The sequence below is a fragment of the Hyla sarda genome, chromosome 4 (assembly GCF_029499605.1).
Source record: "Hyla sarda isolate aHylSar1 chromosome 4, aHylSar1.hap1, whole genome shotgun sequence".
Taxonomy (NCBI): domain Eukaryota; kingdom Metazoa; phylum Chordata; class Amphibia; order Anura; family Hylidae; genus Hyla; species Hyla sarda.
Window position 1 is genome coordinate 42945956 of NC_079192.1, and position 26764 is coordinate 42972719.

The 26764-nt window shown below is 46.1% G+C and overlaps 1 long non-coding RNA gene across 2 annotated transcripts in view; it reads left to right on the plus strand.

Annotated features, from left to right (window-relative positions):
- LOC130367829 (uncharacterized) overlaps positions 1-26764 on the plus strand; it is a 100580-nt gene that overhangs the window by 33553 nt on the left and 40263 nt on the right. The window contains exons 1-2 of one of the 2 annotated variants that reach the window (XR_008892196.1): positions 7594-7729; positions 7830-7994. This is a non-coding gene — a long non-coding RNA (uncharacterized LOC130367829). Of the gene's footprint in view, positions 1-7593; positions 7730-7829; positions 7995-26764 lie in introns of those variants that run through there. The other variant, XR_008892197.1, reaches the window with a different exon arrangement.

The window sequence follows — 26764 nt, forward strand, 5'->3', positions numbered from 1 at the left end:
CCTCTGCCGACACCGCATAGGATGAAGATCCAGAATAAGGCGTCAAAAAACGCCGTGCCGGCAGAAAACATCGTTCAAACCAGGCTAATGAAGCACAATCAGAAGAGGTAAAGACTTCTATTCCCATATTTAATTTATCTGCCACCATTCTTTCTTATACACAACTGAAAGTTTTGTCCCGTGGACTTTCTTTTGCCCCCACATGTAGATTTGATTTATTCCGGACTTTACTTGATTTAAACCGTTTTGTTCGTAACATCACTTTACGTAAACATTTTGTCAATATTGAGAAGAATACCGTATCTGATGTTACCAATACTTATTCTAGTGATGCTGTTGTATCGGATGTGTCCAACATAAACATCTCTTTGCATTCATCTCATGTCTCTGGGTTCTCACATACATCCCCATTGAGCTCCACGGCCAGTTTTAGCTTTTCCGAACTTGCCCTGGCGTCCAATTTACAGGATCAGTGTGATACCAGTTTTTCAACTGATATCCCTGACTTTGTCACTTCCAATAGGGACTTTTACCCCATCATGTCCCGCACCCCAGCACTAGATAATTTTCAAGATGCTGTGGAGTCAGACTTGACTATGCTGTCCATGCAAAACCATTCTGTTAAATATAATTTATCATTCAAACAAAGGAATGCTCTTCAAAGAATTGGAAAACATGGACAGCATAGTCATAAGACAAGCAGACAAAGGAGGAGCGGTGGTCATATTGGATAGGGGACTCTATAGCAAGTTAAATATGGAGATGTTAAATGATCTAGACACATACAGACCTCTTCCAAGTGACCCGACTCCGAAATTTAAGAAGATCCTAGAGTCCCTTGTGCATCTTGGTGCAGTGAATGGACATATCACAGAAAGTATTGCAAAATATTTAATTATTGATAGCCCTGTTATACCTATATTCCATTCACTGCCCAAAGTGCGCAAGGCAGTGCGCGAGTGGATTGACTCACTTTTACAGCCACTCATTCCTACTATCCCAGGTTACATAAGAGACACAAAACATGTGTTAGAAATGTTGGACTTGATACAATGGCATGAGGGGTATCAGTGGGTGACAGCTGATGTCACCTCACTGTACTCTGTCATACCACATCATCTTGCCTTATTAGCCTTATCCTGGTTTCTGGAAACCTATTCTCGATACCCCGGTGGTCTCCGGGAATACATGCTATTGGTAGTAGATTATTTGTTAAAGCATAACTTTTTTATGTTCAATGGCGTGTTTTTCCTGCAGACCACCGGTGCTTCGATGGGGGCGAAGTTCTCCCCCTCTCTCGCCAACATCTACATGTGTTGGTGGGAGAGGGGGATTCTCTTTGCCTCCAATAATCCCCACAGTCACGCTTTGGTGTGGTATGGCCGCTACATTGACGATCTCCTCTTTATTTGGAGGTCTGATGTAGCGGCCATACAGGAATTTTTGGAATACATCAATCAGAATGAGTTGAATTTAAAATTCACTGTAACTGTGGAGAAAGAGGTGATCAATTTTTTGGATTTGCGTCTGTGGGGTGACAGAGAAGTCGGCCAGGTTATAACATCTACCTATAGGAAACATACTGCAGTGAATTCCATCCTGCATGCCGATTCCTGTCACCCCAGACATGTTATAGAGAACCTTCCAACTGGTGAGCTCATTAGAGCTCGGCGTAATTGTACCCGAGAGGTTGATTTTAGTGGGGAGGCAGTTTCCATAGGCAACCGCCTTAGAGCAAGGAATTATCCACAGTGGACCATTGATAAAGCCCTTGCGGTTGCCAATGGTAAAGATCGCAAGTCTTTGATGGGCATTACTTCTGACATGCACGGTGAAACACATAATGGTGATGATAGAAATGTTATTCATAGCTATAGTCATAACAGAAACATTAAGTTTGATAACAGAAATAATTCACCAGTAGTGTTTTCTACCCAGTATAGCATAGAGTTTCATAAAATTAAGAAGGTCATCAATAAGTATAATGCAATCTTAAGTAGTGATCCAGATTTTAAACAGGCTTTGATAGGGGGCCATAGATGTGTGTCTAAGAAAGCACCCACTATTGGCCAACGTCTCTCTCCTAGCCTGTTCCAGGATAAGGCCTCTACTAAACCCACTTGGCTGACATACATTGGATCATTTAAGTGTGGGGCTAAAAGGTGCATTTGTTGCAGCTATATTTCTAATTCTACTACATTTGTGTCTACAGTTAACCATACTAGTTTTCCAATTAAACAGTATGTAAACTGTAACACCACTGGTGTCGTATACCTGTTTACATGCATTAGCTGTCAGGTACAATACGTGGGCTGCACCACAAGTTCTCTGAAAATGAGGATTCGGAAGCATATTTCCGATGTACCACATTTCCTATCTAGGAACGTCTCAATGGTATCCAAGCACTGCGCGGAGGCGCATGCTGGGGATACCTCTGGCCTCCGGCTTCAGGGGATTGAAAGGGTCACGGTTCCAACTAGAGGAGGTAATCTTAGACATAAGATTCTAGACCGTGAGATCTTTTGGATCCTGAAGCTGGGGACTAGATATCCTCAAGGTTTGAACAAAAGAATGGATACGATCCTACATTACTGATATAATTTTTTGTATTTTTTGAGTTTATTTTTTGAGTTTTTTTCTTCTTCCCTCTTCTTCTTTCTTTTTTCCTCTTCTCTGGGTCACTGCCCCTTCCCACAAAAACCTCCCCCTTCTTTTCCCTCCCCCCTCCCCCCCCCCTTTTTCCTTTAGATATTTTGGGCATATTTTAATATCTTAGTATTTTAGTATCTTAGTAAAGCTGGGCTGGCCGGTTAGGCAGGGTTTTGTTTAAGAGGTTTTGTTTTTGGTTCTAGAGTATTTCTTATTTATGTTATAGCTGGTTAAGCTTGCCTTGTGTTTTGTATTTGATAAGTTTTGTATTTTTCTAATAAAAAGAGTGTCAGCAGAGAGCACTGTGGTCAGACTGGAAAGAAATCCAAAAAGAAAATAACTTCCTCTGTAGAATACAGCAGCTGATAAGTATTGGAAGGATTAAGATTTTTAAATAGAAATGATTTACAAATCTGGCAAATTTCCCCAACCTCAAGGTTAGTGTTTAACCATTTAAGGACCTTGGGCGTATGGATACGCTTTGACGTCCTGGTACTTAAGGACCCAGGGCGTATTCATACGCCCGTGGGAATTTCAGTCCCCGCCGCGCACCGGGGTGACTGCTGATATCAATCAGCAGGCACCCCGGGCAAATGCCCAGGGGGGTCATCAGACCCCCCATCGGTGATCGGCGCAAATCGCAAGTGAATTCACACTTGCGATTTGTGCCGATTCCGGGTCATACGGGTCTATTGTGACCCGGTGACCCGGCATAGAAGGGGGATCGCGGTTGTCTAAGACACCCACGATCCCCCTGTAGGCATAGGAGTGAGGTGGCAGGGTTGCCACCCCTCCTATCCTTGCTATTGGTCTGCTATTGATCGTCAGAGGCGACGACCAATAGCAGACCGGGGGCGGGGGGGTTAACTTTCGTTTTCCCCGTCCTGCCCACCCACAATAGGCGGGGTAGAACGGGGAACCGAAGGGGACCGGGCGCCGACGTCCACTTACCCGTCCGGAGGCTGCGGCAACGTTGATCGGCGGGCGGCGTCATGTGCTTCTGAAGAGGACGGCTCCCGGGATCCTACAGAAGCCGGTAAGTTGATCTGGAGGGCTACAGTCTGAGACTGTGGTCTCTAACTGTAGCCCTCCAGATGTTGCAAAACTACAACTCCCAGCATGCCCAGACAGCTGTTTGGGCATGCTGGAATATGTAGTTTTGCAACAGTTGGAGGGCTGCAGTTTGAGACCACTATACAGTCTGAGACTGTGGTCTCTAAACTATATCCCTCCAGATCTTACAAAACTACAACTCCTAGCATGCCCACATAGCTGTTTGTTGTCTGGGCATGCTGGGAGTTGTAGTTTTGCAACATCTGGAGGTCCACAGTTTGGAGATCACTGTGCAGTGGTCTAAAACCTGTAGCTCTCCAGATGTTGCAAAACTGCAATCCCCAGCATGCCCAGAAAGCAAACAGCTGACTCGGCATGCTGGGAATTGTAGTTGGGTACCTCCAGCTGTTGCATAACTACATCTCCCAGCATGCCCTTCGGTGATTAGTACATGCTGTTAGTTGTAGTTTTGCAACAGCTGGAGGCACACTGGTTGGAAAATATTGAGTTAGGTAACAGAACCTAACTTAAGGTTTTCCAATCAGTGTGCATCCAGCTGTTGCAAAAGTACAACTACCAGCATGCACGGTCTGTCAGTACATGCTGGGAGTTGTAGTTTTGAAACAGCTGGAGGTTTGCCCCCCCCCCCCCCCGCCATGTGAATGTACAGGGTACATTCACACGGACAGGTTTACAGTAAATTTCCTGCTTCAAATTTGGGCTGCGGCAAATTTTTCGCCACAGTGCAAACTCCTAGCGGGAAATTCACCGTAGCACGCCAGTGTGAATGTACCCTAAAAACACTACACTACACTAACACATAATAAAGGATAAAACACTACATATACACCCCCTTACACTGCCCCCCCCCCAATAAAAAATTAAAAACGTCTTGTACGGCAGGGTTTCCAAAACGGAGCCTCCAGCTGTTGCAAAACAACAACTCCCAGCATTTCTGGACAGCCACTGACTGTCCAGGCATGCTGGGAGTTTAGCAACAGCTGGAGGCACCCTGTTTGGGAATCACTGGCGTAGAATACCCCTATGTCCACCCCTGTGCAATCCCTAATTTAGTCCTCAAATGCGCATGGCGCTCTCTCACTTCGGAGACCTGTCGTATTTCAAGGAAACAGTTTAGGGCCACATATGGGATATCTCCGTACTCAGGAGAAATTGCACTACAAATTTTTGGGGGTCTTTCTTTCCTTTTACCGCTTGTGAAAAGGAAAAGTTGGGGGCTACACCAGCCTGTTAGTGTAAAAAAATAAAAAAAATTTACACTAACATGCTGTTGTTGCCCTATACTTTTTATTTCCACAAGCGGTAAAAGGAAAAAAAGACACCCAAAATTTGTAACGCAATTTCTCCTGAGTACGGAAATACCCCAGATGTGAGCGTAAAATGCTCTTCGGGCTAACAACAAGGCTCAGGAATGAGAGCGCACCATGTACATTTGAGGCCTAAATTGGTGATTTGCACAGGGGTGGCTGATTGTACAGAGGTTCATACAAACGGAAAAAAAAAATACCCACATGTGACCCTATTTTGGAGACTACACCCCTCACCGAACGTGACAAGGGGTATAATGAGCCTAAACACCCAACAGGTGTTTGACGAATTTTCATTAAAGTTGGATGGGAAAATGAAAAAAAATATATTTTTTCACTAAAATGCTGGTGTTACCCTACATTTTTCATTTTCATAAGGGAAAATAGGAAAAAAGCCCCCCCAAATTTGTAACCCCATCTTTTCTGAGTAAGAACATACCCCATATGTGAATTTAAAGTGCTCTGCGGGCGAACTACAATGCTCAGAAGAGAAGGAGCGCCATTGGGATTTTGTAGAGAAAATTTGTCCGAAATTGAAGGCCACATATGTTTACAAAGCCCCCATAGTGCCAGAACAATGGACCCCAGACACATGTGACCCCATTTTGGAAACTACACCCCTCACGTAATGTAATAAGGGGTACATTGAGAATTTACGCCCAACATGTGTCTGACAGATTTTTGGAACAGTGGTCCGTAAAAATGAAAAATGTAATTTTTCATTTGCACAGCCCACTGTTCCAAAGATATGTGGGGGTGTAAATACTCACTGCTCCCCTTATTAAATTCTGTGAGGGGTGTAGTTTCCAAAATGGGGTCACATGTGGGGGGGTCCACTGTTCTGGCACCACGGGGGGCTTTGTAAACGTACATGGCCCTGACCATTCCAAACTAATTCTCTTTCCAAAAGCTCAATGGCGCTCCTCCTCTTCTGAGCATTGTAGTTCACCAGAACTTTCACAGAAAGAAAGCCATTCACTGCGGCATCTTGGTCATTAGATCGGTCAGCCTGGTCCCAACCGGAGTGGTTGTGGTGTAAAACTGTGCAGCTAGGAAAAAAACCACCAGTAAGTGCCCACTGCATTCACCAGCACAGAAAGCCATATATGCCAGCGGAAAGCCGCCACATAAATGCTGCACGTGCTGTATGCCGCAACTATGCAAATATATCTAGCACAGCCTGCAGCCTGTTCACACCTATTGTGAAAACATTCATTTCAGCTGGGATTACACTTGGCGTGTTTGTCATAAAAAACACCATGCTCGCTGCGGGCACATGTTAGGTTGGAATCAATAGGGTAATATGAAACACCAGACACTAATGGGGGTTTCTTCATCCTTTTATGGTGTTTTTAGGCTATCAAATCTGTGGGATGCCGAAAGCATGTTTTTTTTTGTTTTTTTTTGGGGGGGGGGGGGGGGGGGGTATTTTCTCACTATTTTTTTTTTATAGAAATCCTTCAGTGAAATGATGAAAGAATCACATGACTTGTAATGAGAAAAGCCAGAGGGAAAAAAAACACCAAAGAAAAAACACTTCCTATAATAATAATAATAATAATAATAATAATAATAATAATAATAATGATGATGATGATGATGATGATAATAATAATAATACACATTGGGACATATGTATGAAAACCTGTGCAGAGGTCAAGTGGACCAGTTGCCCATAGCAACCAATCAGATCGCTTCTTTCACTTTTCAGAGGCCTTTTTAAAAATGAAAGAAACTACCTGATTGGTTGCTATGGGCAACTGGTCCACTTTCCCTCTTCCCTGGTTTTGATAAATCTCTAAGTCCCCCCCCCCCCCCCCCCCCAGTGCTTTTAGCAAAAATAACACAAAGAAAGCTGAGAAAAGAAATGAGGGGGAAGATTTTGATGTTTGTTTTTTTTTTTGCAAACAAGAATTGTGTTTGTTCCTAGGCTTAGGCTGTGATTAAAAACAACATATAAATGGTGTTTTTCAAAGCCCACATTGCTTTATTACTGGTGCTTTTCCCCCCCTTTCGACAGACGTCTGTCATACTATTGCAAAGCTACAACTCCCAGCATGCCCTGACAGCCGAAGCCTGAGAGTTGTAGTTTTGCAACAGGTGGGCAGCCACAGGGGATCGGTGTTGCAGTATGTCAATCTAGGGCCATGGTGTCTGATCTTGAACTGGCAGCAGGAGCCACGACCACTTTAAATCAATGGCTGCCGGGACGTCTGACTAGTGACATCCTTCGCTCCAGACCGCAACGTCAGGGACGTCACTCGTCAGACGTCCCGGCGGCCAGCGCTGCTCATTGAGCCTACCGGAGTAGCATTGATTTATGTAAGAAACCTATGGGCCCAGGCTGTAGGGGCCACCAAATGATATCACATATACAGAATGTCTGGTTAGGAGAAACAAATATAACGCACCCACAGGGAGTGGCGCCATTTTAATAAATATTGTCAAAAACCTTGTCATACAGAATATATTAGAAAGCTTTTTTTTTTATTTTCAGCCAATCAGAGAGCAGCACTACTGAAATAGAACTCCCAGGAGGTAACAGCGTGTCACACATGTGATGTCATAACCATTGTCCACCAAAGAGCAGCACTGAGCAGAAATAACACTGCTCCTGTTCATTCTCCATCAGTGAGGGGCCGGTGCTGGACACTGTGTAGGGACGCGGGAATGCAAAGTCATACACATGACTGTGACTGGTAAGTGTTACATTGTTGTGTCCAAAAGGTCTTTAGTGCAGTTCCATGTGTATTTCTATGATAAACATGTAAATAATTTATCTTTTTTTTCTTATCTTAGATGCACTATCTCCAGGACATGGAGTAGCATTTCCGGACCTACAGCAAGACGTTGGATGAAGGCATAGCCCCAGAAATAACACTGGTCCTGTTCATCAGTGAGGGGCCGGTGCTGGACACTGTGTAGGGACGCGGGAATGCAAAGTCATGCACATGACTGTGACTGGTAAGTGTTACATTGTTTTGTCCAAAAGGTCTTTAGTGCAGGTCCATGTGTATTTCTATGATAAACATGTAAATAATCTATCTTTTTTTGTCCCCTATCTTAGATGCACTATTTCCAGGACATGGAGTAGCATTTCGGGACCTACAGCAAGACGTTGGATGAAGGCACAGGCCTAGGAATCATGCACATACACAGAAACATTTGCCCAAATTATAGAGGTAACCTCCTTTAGTATGCCCAGAGGAAGGGCCATACAGTAGCCATGGATTCCCTACAGGTTTCCTCCCCTCTGGAGGTTTTTCCTGTCCTGAGTATTAGTTACTGTACGCTCATTGTGAGTGATGGGAGGTTACAAAAAATCCCCTACACAAACATTTTAATAAATAATAAATAAAGTTCCCCTTTTTTTAAACTGTTCTTTGACTTGTTCGACTCATTTATTTATTTCTGTGTGTGAAAATAGAGTTAGCAAAACATGGATGACCAAAGCTGCTCTCCTGCACGATCTGCATAATGCGGTGCGGAGAGAGGTAACTGGTGCTGGGTGGTGCAGTTTATGAGGCAAACGTAGAACACCCAGCAAGTTCCATGCACAAGCCTTTTTCTGATGAATGGGACTCATGCAGGGAACTTGCTTTCTTGTGACATCACACCACCTCCCATAGACATAAATGGAAAGGGCGTGGCGTGAGGTCACGACCCGCACCACGAGAACCCAGAGTTCTAAATATATTATTCAGAACGCCGGGTGCTGCATGAAGATCGCGGGGATCCCAGTGATCAGTCATCTTTTGTCCTATCCTTAAGGTAGGGGATAAGATATCTAGGGGCGGAGTACCACTTTAAGGAATTAGAGAGTGTAGGCATGCCTTACAAGCAGGTAGAAAAAAAACAGCTGGGAGAAATGACAGGACACGAAGCAATGTTTGAATGGGACCGATTTTGGGTGTGTTTTGGCCAATTAAAGGAGAACTATGACAAAAATTAACTTATCCCCTATCCATGGGTTATGGGATAAGTAGCTGATCGTGGGGGGTCCCCCTGCAATACCTGGGATGAGACCCGTCGCTCAGTGAGAAGCGCTCGCTGCAGACGTCAAATCTCAATTTCCCTGGACCCCCCCCCTTCCTTCATGTCCACCACAGACGCCCCCAGACTGCTGTCTCTTACAGAGTTTTATGCCCAGAAATGGTTGGCTACTCACTTTGTCAGTAGATTCTCATCCTAAATATGAAGACAATCGGGGAAATGTACCTGTGGAGAGGAAATGTTGTCCAGTTGCTCTTAGCAACCAATCAGATCACTTCTTTTATTTTTCAGAGGTCTTCTCAAGAATGAAAGAAGCAATCTGATTGGTTGCTATGGGCAACCTGATGAAAACATCTTTTTTTTTCTTTAACAACTACAGTACTACAACTCCCATTGTAGTGTGTCTGTTCAACCTGTGCCTCCTCCAACCCTGACCCTTAGGGGGGCACAGACGGACCACACTGGGGGTTGTAGTACTTTCATTTTTACAGTTCCCCTATAACTCTGCAGCTTCGGTAGAAGTATGAGGCTCAGCCTTAGAGTCAGTGTATCTGGCTGCTCCGGTGTTCTTCTATTTTACAGCCTGGACCCTGTTCTCCTCCACACTGGTCCCTGTGGTCCGGTCAGATGGTTCTGGACTGGGGCTGAACGGTTGCTTGAGGCATTTAGTGGCAGAATTTTTTGGGACTTCAGTTGTTGGATGACCTCTCTCTTCAGTGGCTGCTGATATTCGTAGTGCAGAATTTACAGGTGTTACGTAAAAGGGGTACTCCGGGGGAAAACATTTATTTTATTTTTTTTAATCAACTGGTGCCAGAAAGTTAAACAGATTTGTAAATTACTTCTTAAAAATCTTAATCCTTACAGTACTTATCAGCTGTCGTATGCTACAGAGGAAGTTGTATAGTTCTTTTCGGTCTGACTACAGTGCTCTCTGTGAGTAGGAGCAAATCTCCATAGTAAACGTCTCCTACTCCGGACAGTTCCTGACATGGACAGAGGTGTCAGCAGAGAGCACTGTGGTCAGACTGGAAAGAAATCCAAAAAGAAAATAACTTCCTCTGTAGAATACAGCGGCTGATAAGTATTGGAAAGATTAAGATTTTTAAATAGAAATAATTTACAAATCTGGCAAATTTTCCCAACCTCAAGGTTAGTGTTTAACCACTTAAGGACCTAGGGCGTATGGATACGCTTTGACGTCCTGGTACTTAAGGACCAAGGGCGTATCCTTACGCCCGTGGGAATTTCAGTCCCCGCCGCATGCCGGGCGGGGGACCGGGCCGGGGTGACTGCTGATATCAATCAGCAGGCACCCCGCGCAAATTCCCAAGGGGGTCATCAGATCCCCCCCCCCATCGGCGATCGGCGCAAATCACAAGTGAATTCACACTTGCGATTTGCGCCGATTCCGGGTCATAGGGGTCTATTTTCCTTTAGGTGAAAAAGGGCTCGGTCCTTAAGGGGTTAAGGACCCAGGGCGTATCCATACGCCCGTGGGAATTTCAGTCTCCGCTGCGCGCTGGGCAGGGACCGGGCCGGGGTGACTGCTGATATCAATCAGCAGGCACCCTGCGCAAATGCCCAGGGAGGTCATCAGACCCCCCCCCATCGGCGATCGGCGCAAATTGCAAGTGAATTCACACTTGCGATTTGCGCCGATTCCGGGTCATACGGATCTATTGTGACCCGGTGACCCGGAATAGAAGGGGGATCGCGGTTGTCTAAGACACCCACGATCCCCCTGTAGGCATAGGAGTGGGGTGGCAGGGTTGTCACCTCTCCTATCCCTGCTATTGGTCTGCTATTGATCGACAGAGGTGGCCACCAATAGCAGACCGAGGGCGGGGGGGTTAACTTTTGTTTTCCCCGTCCTGCCCACCCACAATAGGCGGGGCAGAATGGGGAACCGAAGGGGACCGGGCACCGACGTCCACTTACCCGTCCGGAGGCTGCGGCGACGTTGGGGACCGGGCGCCGACGTCCACTTACCCGTCCGGAGGCTGCGGTGACGCAAGGATAGAATGAACAGAAAAGGTGGTGGAGTCTGTCTGTATGTAAGAAGTGGTATGAAAGTCAGTGTGAACGATGCCATAGTGTGTGATGATTTTGAGGAGGTGGAATCACTGTGGGTAGAATTACAAAAGGAGGGAAATACTGAAAAAATAATATTTGGGGTAATCTACAGACCCCCTAATATCACTGAAGAGATAGAAGTTCGGCTTCATAAACAAATAGAGAGGGCCGCCCGGGCAGGTACAGTGGTAATAATGGGAGATTTTAACTATCCAGATATAGACTGGGGTCCGGGGTTGGCTAAAACTACAAAGGGGCGACAATTCCTACATTTATTGCAGGATAATTTTATGGGCCAGTTTGTGGCGGACCCAACAAGAAGTGATGCCTTGTTGGATCTGATCATTTCCAACATCGCAGAGCTGGTTGCAGGGGCGGACATATCACTTGTTCAGCCGGTTCGGCTGCACAGGGGCCCAGCGTGTTAGGGGGCCCACCTAGTGGCCCAGGTCACAGCCTGGGCCTCACAGTCTGGGCCCCTGCAGGGCCCCCTGCCAGTACTTCATGCTAAATGCTGCAGCAACAGGTCCCGGACCTGCCGCTGACAGCAGTCCTTTACCTTTAAACCGGCCGGCCGAGACGGACAGGCAGGGACGCCATCAGGGGGGTACAACCGGTACCCCAGTAAGGGGCCCGGACCCTCAGGGAGGCCCTACTGGCCCCAACACTCTTTCTTGCGAGTCAGTGAGTGACTGTCACTCACTGACAGCTGGGGGGGGCATCACTGTACACTGACTGACTACATCACATTCTTTTTTCTTATGTTCCAGCCCTGCCCTGTCTGTTGCCCAGACTGGCCAGCGGGGGCTGGAGCAAGAGGGAGCTCCGTCCGGAGGGCAGAACTCTTTCACTTTATAATGTCAGGGGCTGCAGTTGGTATGAGACATGCCTGTGCGTGGCTCTCAGTTACCAGCAGGGCCTGCTAGTAGCAGCTGGCCAGTGACGTCACCTCACGTGTCCCTCCTCTTCCTGCCCACTGCCTGCAATAGAGGAGCGGAGCAGCAGACTACACTGCACACAGGTACTTACTTGTATGGGGGCAGTGTATGATGTGTGTGTGTGTGTGTGTGTGCAGTGCATGTGTGTATGGGGGCAGTGTATGATGGCTGTGTGTGTGTGTGTGTGTGTATGGGGGCAGTGTATGATGGCTGTGTGTGTGTGTATGTATGTATGGGGGCAGTGCATGTGTGTATGGGGGCAGTGTATGATGGCTGTGTGTGTGTGTATGGGGGCAGTGTATGATGGCTGTGTGTGTGTGTGTGTGTATGTATGGGGGCAGTGCATGTGTGTATGGGGGCAGTGTATGATGGCTGTGTGTGTGTGTGTGTATGGGGCAGTGTATGATGGCTGTGTGTGTGTGTATGGGGTCAGTGTATGATGGCTGTGTGTGTGTGTGTGTATGGGGGCAGTGTATGATGGCTGTGTGTGTGTGTATGTATGTATGGGGGCAGTGCATGTGTGTATGGGGGCAGTGTATGATGGCTGTGTGTGTGTGTGTGTGTATGGGGGCAGTGTATGATGGCTGTGTGTGTGTGTATGTATATATGGGGGCAGTGCATGTGTGTATGGAGGCAGTGTATGATGGCTGTGTGTGTGTGTGTGTGTATGGGGGCAGTGTATGATGGCTGTGTGTGTGTGTATGGGGGCAGTGTATGATGGCTGTGTGTGTGTGTGTGTGTATATATGTATGGGGGCAGTGTATGATGGCAGTGTGTGTGTGTGTGTGTATGGGGGCAGTGTATGATGGCTGCGTGTGTGTGTGTGTATGTATGTATGGGGGCAGTGTATGATGGCTGTGTGTGTGTGTGTGTGTGGGGGCAGTGTATGATGGCTGTGTGTGTGTATATATATATGGGGGCAGTGCATGTGTGTATGGAGGCAGTGTATGATGGCTGTGTGTGTGTGTGTGTGTGTGTATGGGGGCAGTGTATGATGGCTGTGTGTGTGTGTATGGGGGCAGTGTATGATGGCTGTGTGTGTGTGTGTGTGTGTATGTATGTATGGGGGCAGTGTATGATGGCTGTGTGTGTGTGTGTGTGTATGGGGCAGTGTATGATGGCTGCGTGTGTGTGTATGTATGTATGGGGGCAGTGTATGATGGCTGTGTGTGTGTATATGGGGGCAGAGTGTGTGTGTGTGATGGCTGTGTGTGTATAAAGGGGCAGTGTGTGTATAAAGCAGCTGTGTATGTGTATATAGAAGCTGTGTATGTGTATATAGAAGCTGTATATGTGTATATAGAAGCTGTGTATGTGTATGATGGCCATGTGTGTATATAGAGGCAGTGTATTTATTTATGGCCATGTGTGTATGATGGCAGTGTGTGTCTATATAGTGGCAGTGTATATGCATATAGAAGCTGTGTTTGTGTATGATGGCCATGTGTGTATAAAGGGGCAGTGTGTGTATATATAGTGGCAGTGTATGTGTATATAGTGGCTGTATATGTGTGTATGATGGCAGTGTGTGTCTATATAGTGGCAGTGTATGTGTATATAGTGGCTGTATATGTGTGTATGATGGCAGTGTGTGTCTATATAGTGTCAGTGTATGTGTATATAGTGGCTATATATGTGTGTATGATGGCAGTGTGTGTCTATATAGTGGCAGTGTTTGTGTATAGTGGCTGATATGTGTGTATGATGGCAGTGTGTGTCTATATAGTGGCAGTGTATGTGTATATAGTGGCTGTATATGTGTGTATGATGGCAGTGTGTGTCTATATAGTGGCAGTGTAAGTGTATATAGTGGCTATATGTGTGTGTATGATGGCAGTGTGTGTCTATATAGTGTCAGTGTTTGTGTATAGTGGCTGTATATGTGTGTATGATGGCAGTGTGTGTATATATAGTGGCAGTGTATGTGTATAGTGGCTGTATATGTGTGTATGATGGCTGTGTGTTTCTATATAGTGGCAGTGTATGTGTATATAGTGGCTGTATATGTGTGTATGATGGCAGTGTGTGTCTATATAGTGGCAGTGTATGTGTATATAGTGGCTATATATGTGTGTATGATGGCAGTGTGTGTCTATATAGTAGCAGTGTTTGTGTATAGTGGCTGATATGTGTGTATGATGGCAGTGTGTGTATATATAGTGGCAGTGTATGTGTATATAGTGGCTGTATATGTGTGTATGATGGCAGTGTGTGTCTATATAGTGGCAGTGTATGTGTATATAGTGGCTGTATATGTGTGTATGATGGCAATGTGTGTCTATATAGTGGCAGTGTATGTGTATATAGTGGCTATATATGTGTGTATTGTTACGCCGAGCGCTCCGGGTCCCTGCTCCTCCCCGGAGCGCTCACGGCGTCTCTCTCCCTGCAGCGCCCCGGTCGGTCCCGCTGACCGGGAGCGCTGCACTGACATGGCCGTCGGGGATGCGATTCGCACAGCGGGACGCACCCGCTCGCGAATCGCATCCCAAGTCACTTACCCGTCCCGGTCCCCTGCTGTCATGTGCTGGCGCGCGCGGCTCAGCTCTCTAGGGCGCGCGCGCGCCGGTTCTCTGAGACTTAAAGGGCCAGTGCACCAATGATTGGTGCCTGGCCCAATTAGCTTAATTGGCTTCCACCTGCTCCCTGGCTATATCACATCACTTCCCCTGCACTCCCTTGCCGGATCTTGTTGCCTTGTGCCAGTGAAAGCGTTTAGTGTTGTCCAAAGCCTGTGTTACCTGAACTCCTGCTATCCATCTTGACTACGAACCTTGCCGCCTTCCCCGACCTTCTGCTACGTCTGACCTTGCCTCTGCCTAGTCCTTCTGTCCCACGCCTTCTCAGCAGTCAGCGAGGTTGAGCCGTTGCTAGTGGATACGACCTGGTTGCTACTGCCGCAGCAAGACCATCCCGCTTTGCGGCGGGCTCTGGTGAACACCAGTAGCCTCTTAGAACCGGTCCACCAGCACGGTCCACGCCAATCCCTCGCTGACACAGAGGATCCACTACCTGTAAGCCGAATCGTGACATGTATGATGGCAGTGTGTGTCTATATAGTGTCAGTGTTTGTGTATAGTGGCTGTATATGTGTGTATGATGGCAGTGTGTGTCTATATAGTGGCAGTGTATGTGTATATAGTGGCTGTATATGTGTGTATGATGGCAGTGTGTGTCTATATAGTGTCAGTGTATGTGTATATAGTGGCTATATATGTGTGTATGATGGCAGTGTGTGTCTATATAGTGGCAGTATATATGCATATAGAAGCTGTGTTTGTGTATGATGGCCATGTGTGTATAAAGGGGCAGTGTGTGTCTATATAGTGGCAGTGTATGTGTATATAGTGGCTATATATGTGTTTATGATGGCAGTGTGTGTCTATATAGTGGCAGTGTATGTGTATATAGTGGCTATATATGTGTGTATGATGGCAGTGTGTGTCTATATAGTGGCAGTGTATGTGTATATAGTGGCTGTATATGTGTGTATGATGGCAGTGTGTGTCTATATAGTGTCAGTGTATGTGTATATAGTGGCTATATATGTGTGTATGATGGCAGTGTGTGTCTATATAGTGTCAGTGTTTGAGTATAGTGGCTGTATATGTGTGTATGATGGCAGTGTGTGTGTATATAGTGGCAGTGTTTGTGTATAGTGGCTGATATGTGTGTATGATGGCAGTGTGTGTCTATATAGTGTCAGTGTATGTGTATATAGTGGCTATATATGTGTGTATGATGGCAGTGTGTGTCTATATAGTGTCAGTGTTTGTGTATAGTGGCTGTATATGTGTGTATGATGGCAGTGTGTGTCTATATAGTGGCTGTATATGTGTGTATGATGGCAGTGTGTGTCTATATAGTGGCAGTGTATGTGTATATAGTGGCTATATATGTGTGTATGATGGCAGTGTGTGTCTATATAGTGTCAGTGTTTGTATAGTGGCTGTATATGTGTGTATGATGGCAGTGTGTGTATATAGTGGCAGTGTATGTGTATATAGTGGCTATATATGTGTGTATGATGGCAGTGTGTGTATATAGTGGCAGTGTTTGTGTATAGTGGCTGATATGTGTGTATGATGGCAGTGTGTGTCTATATAGTGGCAGTGTATGTGTATATAGTGGCTATATATGTGTGTATGATGGCAGTGTGTGTCTATATAGTGTCAGTGTTTGTGTATAGTGGCTGTATATGTGTGTATGATGGCAGTGTGTGTCTATATAGTGGCTGTATATGTGTGTATGATGGCAGTGTGTGTCTATATAGTGGCAGTGTATGTGTATATAGTGGCTATATATGTGTGTATGATGGCAGTGTGTGTCTATATAGTGTCAGTGTTTGTATAGTGGCTGTATATGTGTGTATGATGGCAGTGTGTGTATATAGTGGCAGTGTATGTGTATATAGTGGCTATATATGTGTGTATGATGGCAGTGTGTGTATATAGTGGCAGTGTTTGTGTATAGTGGCTGATATGTGTGTATGATGGCAGTGTGTGTCTATATAGTGGCAGTGTATATGCATATAGAAGCTGTGTATGTGTATGATGGCAATGTGTGTATAAAGGGGCAGTGTTTGCATATAGCAGCTGTGTATGTGTGTATGATGGCTGTGTGTATATAGAGGCAGTGTATATATTTATGATGCATGTGTGTATATAGAGGCAGTGTATATATTTATGATGCATGTGTGTATATAGAGGCAGTGTATGTGCATACAGAAGCTGTGTATGATGGCCATGTGTGTGTGTATAATTGGAGGGGCAAGCTGTGCATAACTAGCTTGCCCCCTGACTGGTGAGCAGTTAAGGGGTTAAGAAATATACAGGCAAGGTTTTTAGCCCCCTCCCCCGTCTGTAAAAACTTGTTGGTAACTATAGTGGTATGTCCCATGGGTGGGGGGAAGGAGTGCACCAATCAGTGGTGTAATAGTTTCCCGGGCTTTCAGGGGCCCTCCCCTGGGTATTTATAGCTGTGGTGCCTCCCTTCCCCCCTCAATCTGCCCAGGACCCGGAGTTTTGACTGCTGGCTGGTATGTGTCTTCCTTTTATTTGTGGCCTGGATGGAGCAGGAGGGTGGGGGCTGGCATGCTCACTTATGGCTGAGCTGGCCTCCCCTCCTGTTGCACCCGAGGCGGGTTTGGGAGGCTGGCGGACCTCTCACAGTCCCGCTCTCCTACCCACTATGGCCCCTGTGAGCCCTGTCCCGCCCGTTCCTTTTGCCCTCTTCCCTGCCCGTGGCCAAAGCCCTCTCCCCTGCCTGTGCCTGTATCCCTCCCTATGGGCGTGCTCCTTATGAGCATGCTCTGCTGTTTTCCTTGTCTCCCCCCCTGTCCTCCTCCGTCTCTTTTTCCTCTTTGCGGTCCCCTCCGTCTCTTCCCCCCCCCCTGTTCCCCCCCCTGACTCTGGAGGCAGCGGCCCCTGGGGGGCTGCTGCTGTTTTAACTCCCTATGTGCAAATCGACGCTTATTAACGTCCATTTGCGCTCCTTCAGATATAATGCTATATACGTTATATCCGTGGGGTCCCGGTTGCTCTTAGCAACCAGGACCCATGCTATGCCGGACATCGCCGATCGGGCAGATGTCCGGCATTACATCTTTAGACGTGACGATCTAAGTTCATCGCCGCGTCTGAAGATGTACTTTCAAGCATCCCGGCTGCTCAGTCGGGCTGACCGGGACAATCGCGATCTAATCGCCTTGTCCCGATCAGCTGGGACACAGCAGGAGGGTTACTTACCTGCCTCCTGCGCGTCCGCTCGTTGATTGATTGCTCCAAGCCTGAAATTCAGGCTTAATCAATCGTTGATAGCACCGATCATTGCCATGTTAATACATGGCAAGTGATCAGTGTTCGGAGCAGTGTGTGCAGGGTTATGGCTCCTATGGAGCTATAACATTGCAAACAAAAAAAAAAAAAGAATTAAGTCAATAAAGGTCATTTAACCCTTCAATAATAAAAGTTTGGTTTGCCCCCTTTTCCCCATCCAAAAAATAAAAAATAAAAAATAAATAAATAAATAAATAATACCCAAAAAAAAAAAAATATATATATATATATATATATATATATATATATATATATATGTGTGTGTGTAAATAAATGGAAAAAAAAAATCGATAAATAAATAAATAAAAGTGTATGTATGTGTATATATAGGTATAACTAGAAATAAATAAATAAATAAAAAAAAAAATATGTGTGTTGCAGACATGCATGTATGTGCCATGCGTGCATGTCTGGGGTATAACAATATGTCGTCGTTTGAAGTGTTCCGTCTATGGCGTGCACGCAAATATAAATAAATGAATAATTCAAATAAAATTATTTTAAATTAAAAGAAATAAATATAAAATTTCATTATACACATGATATACATAATAAATAATATTGGTAATTTAATACACATATGACATTTCTGTTTAGCATATTCGGTCAATTTTTCTACTATATGTATTAATAAACGGCGTTCACAAAAAAATAAATAAATAAATAAATTAAAAAAAACAATCCGAGAAAAGGGCAAGGGTACTGCGGGCTCTTTCGGATTACGGCGCAAATTATTTGAGCTCTCCTATCGTCCCCTCTCATTTACCCAGCTTCTCACTCCGCCCACGCTGGCACCTCTCCCCTTACCACCCCCCCCCCCTGCCCACTGCGTCTGCCCCCCCCCCATCACCTCTCTGCCCCGTGTTCCCAGATCTCCCCCCCCCCCCCCCCCCCCCCTTCTTCCTCCTGCCTCTCCAATGCCCCCCGTGGAGGGGTAGTGAGTGTGGTGGCGGAGTGCCCGCGAACCGGCGGTCTCCGACTTGCCTTGTCCCACGCCTGCGGCGGTGGTGAAGTGATTCTTCCAGCTGTTGGCTTCTCTATCTTCTGGAATTGGTGGGTGTTCTGATGCGGGGCTTGGCCCCTTCCCCGGTTAGTGTGCTTATGGCTGCGTTCTGTGCAGTGTTCGTCCTTTTGTTTCTGTGTGTATGTTGAGTTTGGTCTCTGGTTGGGAGTTGAGTACGTCTCTTCTTGGGTTCTGGCTGTAGGTCAGTGGTCTGAGCAGCCATCAGATGAATGTGTATTGTGTGGGAGACCAGAGTTCTAATCCTGCTTTCTTCCTCTATGTCAGGGTGCTTTGGTAGGGTATCATAAAAAAGTAAAAAAAAAAAAATGTTTTCTGCGGTGAGTGCTCTTTTGGCCTTACGCTCTGGGTGGCCGGGTTTGGCAGACTTGGCTCCTGCGGCTTGCTCCTTTTCCTGATTCGGTGGGTGCCGCCCAGTTACGGTTTTGTTTCTTTTGGTTTTCTCCCCCTTTTGTTTGGTTTATCTCTCCGTATTTTCCCAATCTCTGGTAGGCATGGGACTTCTGTATGTCGTTTTGGGTGCTTTAGCTGATGTGTTCGGTGGGTAGGTTTCGCTTGAGTCTCCGGGGGTAGGTTCGCTTGAGTCTCTGTTTGCCTTGCCTTGTGAGTTTTTCTGTTCGTGGTGGTATTCCGGAGGGCGATTCTCCTGTGCTCTGCGCTTGTGGGGGTGTGGTTTGTTGTTGCAAGGCTGACATGCAAATTGTGAAGCGTTCCATATTTGGTGCTCGCTTCGGCAGCACATATGTTAAAATTGGAACAATACTGAGTAGATTAGCATGGGTTCCGCATGCCGCGTTGGCGTTGGTCTGCTGCTTTCCTGTGGTCAGGGTGTGATTGCGTTTTTCTCTGTTTTGGTTTCTTCGGGGCTCGCTAGGTGCCCTGGTTACGGTCCTTGCTGGTTTCCTGATTGTTCCACATGGAATATGGTTCCGGGCGGAGTTTTTTCCTCCAGGTTGTCTCTGGCCGCCGAGGGTGTGTGGTATCTGTGCCCCCGCATGTGTGCCCCGGGTGCGCTAAGAGCTGACGTTTCAGCTGGTTGGGGTTTTTTCATGTGTCGTGCAGTGGACAGGCCTGCTTTCTGTCCCCCGTTGCAGCTCACGGGAAGCTCGCTCTGTTTCCGGATGTGGCCGGTTTGGTTGGTTGTTGGTGTGGTTTGGTTTCCCAGTGGTGCTGCTGGGTGGTTTAGCCCTGGGTCTTGGTAGTCAGTGGGTTTCTGCCATGCTTGGGTTTTGTTAGCGCTTTTGCCTTGGTATTGGTTGTGGGACTTTGGGTGCTTGCTTCGGCAGCTCATGTTCTGGACTTGTAACGATACTGTGTGGGTTGGCTTGGCCCCTGCGCTTGGTAGCGCTCTAATTTGGTGTTACTTTTCTTCTTTTCTGGGGTGCTTTGAGTGATCGTGGCGTGTTGTCGGTCTGACATTCGGGGAGTTGTCACTGATATTACTCTTGCGGATTTCTTCTTGTGTTCGGCTTGTTGTGCCTAGTGCTTCGCTGTTTGGAGTTACTATTTATTTTGGGGCTGTGCTCCCTGGGGTCGGTATTGGGTGTTGACGCTTTGTCTCGTTTTTCTCTGGCAGTGGTTCTGGAGGTTGCTCCCTTGAGCGGAGTCGGAAGGTTTGCCTGTGTGGCTGGCCCGTGGGTCATCGTGGAGTTTGGTGTGTATTTCTTGGTCCGCTTTGGTGGCTCCTGCGACTTGGTCACACTCACGGTAAGGCGTTTGCGAGTGGTTGGTGGTGTGGTGGCCGGGATGTCTACAGTGGAGGGGGGTCCCGGAGGTTCCAAATGTGTCTGTGGATAGGGGATTTGTTTTTCGTACCTGGAATGCCTTTTGTAGTAACCTTCCGGGCTCTGATGTTTATTCCTATTTCGTTTTCATATGATGTGATGACGGAAGTTGACTGCTGTGTCACATCTCCAAGGAGGTTCGAGATTTGGGCTGTGTTCTCTGTGCATCCAAATAACATTCTTAGTACATGATGCCGGGTATCTTCACCTGTTCATGTGAATCACCTTCTATTCAAAAAAAAGGAGAAAACAGGTGGGTGGCTTTCCCATTGTGCTGCAAACCAGTGGGGTGCGGTTGGCGCATGGCGGGGGGTAATTTTTTCTTTTCTACTTTGTGGTCGGTGGGATGTTGGTGCGTACCTAGGGGCTGGGCCCGCGAGTGGGTGGCCTTGCTGTTGGCGACCGGTTTTTCCTATCATTTTTGGGTCACTTGGTGGCAGCTGCGGGTCGGATTTTTGGTTGTCGCTTTTGCATCGTTTTGCTCATCCGAGGTTTGCGCTGGCTTTTTTCGGGGCTATGTGGATGGGGCACTTCCTTTCTCCTCATCTGGGACTGGGGTGTCTGTTTTTTGGGTGCCTATTTTGTGCAATTTGCGACACAGTAATAAAAAAAAAAAAAAAAAATTATAAAAATTAAAGGCCCCCTTTTTTGTCCGAGACTGCTTCGGAGATCCAGGTAGCGCAGCTTGTGCTGCATGGGGGTCAGCGAATTACTGTTTTTTCGGGTTGTCGTCCTATTGCTTGACGGGGCGGCTGTGGGGCGCCCCCCCCCCCTTTTTTCTTTTTTGCTCCACGCCCCCGATTATTCAGTTTCGAGTTTTTTGTCTGTTTTGGGTTTTGCTTTTCTTTGATAGGATGGGGTGTTGTGAGTTTGAGATTCGCCCTCTTTTGTATCGGGGCCGGCGGAGATGGCTTGGTTTCCGGAGAGGGTAGCGCAGCGCGTGGGGTGCTGGCGATCTGCATGTTGCGTTGCTATTTTCGCCCAGTTTGATGTTTCCCATATGTGTTATGTTTTGCGAGTGGTTTTCCGCAAGGTGGTGCGAGTACTGCGGCTCTCTTCGTGGTATGGGTGAGTCTGAGAGATGTGTTCGCACAAGAGTTATTAAAAAAAAAAAAAAAAGATTAATAAATAAAATTAATGAATACAAATTTATATAAAAAATAGGTCCTGGCGGCAGGTACCTCGGATTTCCTGGAGAGGAAATGTGTTGAGCGGATTTCCTGGAGAGGAAATGTGTTGGGCGGATTTCCTGGAGAGGAAATGTGTTGAGCGGATTTCCTGGAGAGGAAATGTGTTGGGTGTGTCCGGGGGGCTGAAGTGGCCCCAGGTGTTGGCTATCCAGTATCTCTTGGGTGGGGGTCGGAGCCCAGTGTAGGGCTAACTGGTCTCCTCCGTGGCGGTAAGAAGACGGTAAAAGCGGGGTCAACCCGGGGTAGACCTCCACACAGGACAGTGTGGCAGCACCTCTCGGGTTGGCAAGAAGCCAATCGGTGTCTTTGTTACAGTTAAATTGTTATTTATATAAGTAATTTTATAAATAAAGCTGTGGCCGATCCCCACCCATAAAAAGTTGAATTGTTGTTGTGTCAGTTATTATTTAATTAATTATTGTAATAAGGGGGAGGGGTAGTTATAGCCTGCTAGGAGCTAATTGGGTCTCAACAGTCTGAAGGGGCAAGCTGTGCATAACTAGCTTGCCCCCTGACTGGTGAGCAGTTAAGGGGTTAAGAAATATACAGGCAAGGTTTTTAGCCCCCTCCCCCGTCTGTAAAAACTTGTTGGTAACTATAGTGGTATGTCCCATGGGTGGGGGGAAGGAGTGCACCAATCAGTGGTGTAATAGTTTCCCGGGCTTTCAGGGGCCCTCCCCTGGGTATTTATAGCTGTGGTGCCTCCCTTCCCCCCTCAATCTGCCCAGGACCCGGAGTTTTGCCCTCCCTCCCTCTTTGTATCTCTGTTTATTGTAAGTCACAGCTTGGCGGTAAGAAGACGGTGAAAGCGGGGTCAACCCGGGGTAGACCTCCACACAGGACAGTGTGGCAGCACCTCTCGGGTTGGCAAGAAGCCAATCGGTGTCTTTGTTACAGTTAAATTGTTATTTATATAAGTAATTTTATAAATAAAGCTGTGGCCGATCCCCACCCATAAAAAGTTGAATTGTTGTTGTGTCAGTTATTATTTAATTAATTATTGTAATAAGGGGGAGGGGTAGTTATAGCCTGCTAGGAGCTAATTGGGTCTCAACAGTCAGGGGTAGTGTGTGTATGTGTTATGGCCGCCATCATCGTCGTGTCATATACACGCAAAGCCACATATTTATGACTGTAAATACTGTCACATCAATTCCTGATGACAGGACAGCCGGAAACGTATAGAGTCTAAAAGAAAAAGGAAAAGCCAATTAGGAAGCAAAATCAGGATAACAGCTTTTGTTTCACACTAATGTGGAGGATTGTTTGTTTACTTCATGTGACTAATCTTAGAATGTGGGCATTGGGTAACTAATAGTACCTGCAGATATGAAGATGTCCTAAGAACAGTTATGTTGTATGCACTGTATGGGTTAATGCCATTCATTTGATAGTATGCAGTAAGAGACTGAGAATGTAGTCTGCCAGAGAGAGGATTTATACATTGATGTTTCGGAGTGCGCTAAAACTCTCAATAATATACTAATAATGACTACAAAACTAACACTACTAATTCTGAATACATGCAAATACATAAAATAACTGACAAGGATTCTTGTGATGGGCATGGAACACATGATTGTATATAAGACTAACACATTGATGTTGAAAATTGGATGTTCACTCAGGCAAGTGTGCATATATGGTCGGTGTGTACAGGCGGCAAGTATTAATATGGCTACTAAGATGGTGGCCGGAAATAGCTGCAGATATGTATAAATACAGTTCTATTCACTTTCTTTTTTGATATATGGTTTTTAGAAGAAGTATTAAAAGTGAGGTTTTAAAGTCTCAGATTATGTATTCAGTGCCATATACAGTCATAATGGTAAATGTTGGCACCCCTGAAATTTTTCAAGAAAAAGAAGTATTTCTCACAGAAAAGGATTGCTGTAACACATGTTTTGTTATACACATGTGTATTCCCTTTGTGTGTATTGGAACTAAACCAAAAAAGGGAGGAAAAAAAGCAAATTGGACATAATGTCACCAAACTCTAAAAATGGTCTGGACAAAATTATTGGCACCCTTAACTTAATATTTGGTTGCACACCCTTTGGAAAAAAATAACTGAAATAAGTCGCTATCTATAACCATCAATAAGCTTCTTACACCTATTAGCCGGAGTGTTGGACCACTCTTCCTTTGCAAACTGCTCCAGGTCTCTTATTGGAAGGTGCCTTTTCCCAACAGTAATTTAAGGATCTCTCCACAGGTGATCAATGGGATTTAGATCTGGACTCAGTGCTGGCCACTTCAGAACTCTCCAGCGCTTTGTTGTCATCCATTTCTGGGGGCTTTTTGACGTATGTTTGGGGTCATTGTCCTGCTGAAAGACCCAAGATTTTGAACGCAAACCCAGCTTTCTAACACTGGGCTGTAGAGTGCGACCCAAAATCCGTTGGTAATCCTCAGATTTCATGATGTCTTGCACACATTCAAGGCCCCCAGTGCCAGAGGCAGCAAAACAACCCCAAAACATCATTGACCCTCCACCATATTTCACTGTAGGTACTGTGTTCTTTTCTTTGTAGGCCTCATTCCGTTTTCGGTAAACAGTAGAATGATGGGCTTTACCAAAAAGCTCTATCTTGGTCTCATCTGTCCACAAGACGTTTTCTCAGAAGGATTTTGGTTAATCAAGTTCATTTTGGCAAAATGTAGTCTTGCTTTTTTATGTCTCAGTGTCAGCAGTGTGGTCCTCCTGGGTCCCCTCCATAGCGTTTCATTTCATTTAAATGTCGACTGATAGTTCGTGCTGACTCTGATGCTCCCTGAGCCTGCAGGACAGCTTGAATATCTTTGGAACTTGTTTGGGGCTGCTTATCCACCATCAGGACTATCCTGCGTTTACACCTTTAATTAATTTTTCTCTTCCATCCATGCCCAGGGAGATTATCTACAGTGCCATGGGTTGTAAACTTCTTGATAATGTTGCGCACTGTGGACAAAGGCAAATCTAGATCTCTGGAGATAGACTTGTAACCTTGAAATTGTTGATATTTTTCCACAATTTTGGTTCTCAAGTCCTCAGACAGTTCTCTTCTCCTCTTTCTGTTGTCCATGCTTAGTGTGGCACACACAGACACCCAATGCCAAGACTAAGTGAACTTCTCACCTTTTTATCTGCTTTCAGGTGTGATTTTGATATTGCCCACACCTGTTACTTGCCCCAGGTGAGTTTAAAGGAACATCACATGCTTGAAACAATCTTATTTATCCACAATTTTGAAAGGGTGCCAATAATTTTGTCCAGACCATTTTTGGAGTTTGGTGTGACATTATGTCCAATTTGCTTTTTTCCTCCCTTTTTGGGGGGTTAGTTCCAATACACACAAAGGGAATAAACATGTGTATAGTAAAACATGTGTTACTGCAATCCTTTTCTGTGAGAATTTTATAGAAAAATTTCAGGGGTGCCAACATTTACGGCCATGACTATATGTGTGTATTGGCGCTGTGTATGAGTATATAGAGGCTGTGTACACATATGAGGCTGTATATGTGTATTTCCTTAAGGTTGCAGGGTGTAAATGTACGTCCTGCCCCCCTCCAGTTCTATGCTTCATAACCGGTTGGTTAGAGCTGGGACATGTGGCTAATGCCAGAGTTCACCAATCAGGGTGATGTCCAGCATTAACCACATTAGATGCCACAATCAAAGTTCATTGCAGTATCTAAAAGTATGAAAATAGGTTGCCAGATAGCCCAGAGGAGCTGATCAGGACCACAGCAAAATTGTGGTGTCCCGATCAACTCAGCGGAGGGTACCTATCTGCCTCCGGCTCGTCTGATCTGTGCTCCGTTAGTGCAGAAAGCTTCAACAGCCTGTAGTAAGGTAGCGCCAATAACAAATTCTGTGCTATGGCACAACATTGGTAAGTATATGCAATCTAAAAATTACCTGGGGGCGGGGAGGGGTTGAAGGGGGCCTTGACCTGTGTAAGGGGCCCCAAAATTTCTGACGGCAGCCCTGATGAGAAGGACCGGGGGGGGGGGGGGGGGGGTGTCAGCTGTGTAATAATGATGAGGTGCTTAAGGTATATGGGGTGATGAGGAGACTGAGGATGGAGTGCGTGGGGTGTATGGGGGTGTTGAGGAGACTGAGGATGAAGTGCATGGGGTGATGAGGAGACTGAGGATGGAGTGCATGGGGTGTATGGGGTGATGAGGAGACTGAGGATGGAGTGCATGGGGTGATGAGGAGACTGAGGATGGGGTGTATGGGGTGATGAGGAGACTGAGGATGGGGTGCGTGGGGTATATGGGGTGATGAGACTGAGGATGGAGTGCGTGGGGTGTATGGGATGATTCAGTGGTTGGTACAGTGGTTGGCAGTATTATATTAATGGAGTACAGTGGTTGGCAGTATTATATTCAGGGGTACAGTGGTTGGCAGTATTATATTCATGGGTACAGTATTTGGCAAGGTTATAATGATTATTGTCATCATACAGAGGATGAGGATCTACTGACAAATTAAGGAACCAATGATGTCCAGGTGTCAGACTCTGCAGAGAAGATGGAAGAAATTCCGGTGTCTGGACCAGATGAAGAAGAAAAGTAAAGACAACAGAGAAGACGTCACTCAGGTCAGTGATATCATTGTGTATTCTCCTAACTGTCCCATCAGAGCTGTAGTCACTGATATCATTGTGTAGTCTCCTGACTGTCCCATCAGCTGTAGTCACTTCAGACATGATGGGAGTTGCAGCTTTCCAACATCTGGGGAGCCACTTGAACCAAGGTGATTGGTGGGGGTCCCATGAGTCAGACCCCCACTATAAAAATGGGCTGTTTATTTTAAAATGCCTTGGCCTATTTTTCGTCCCAGTCTGGCCCTGCCTGTAAGTCACTTCTATTACTAAGGAGCCAAGGAACCAGGGGGTGCCAAG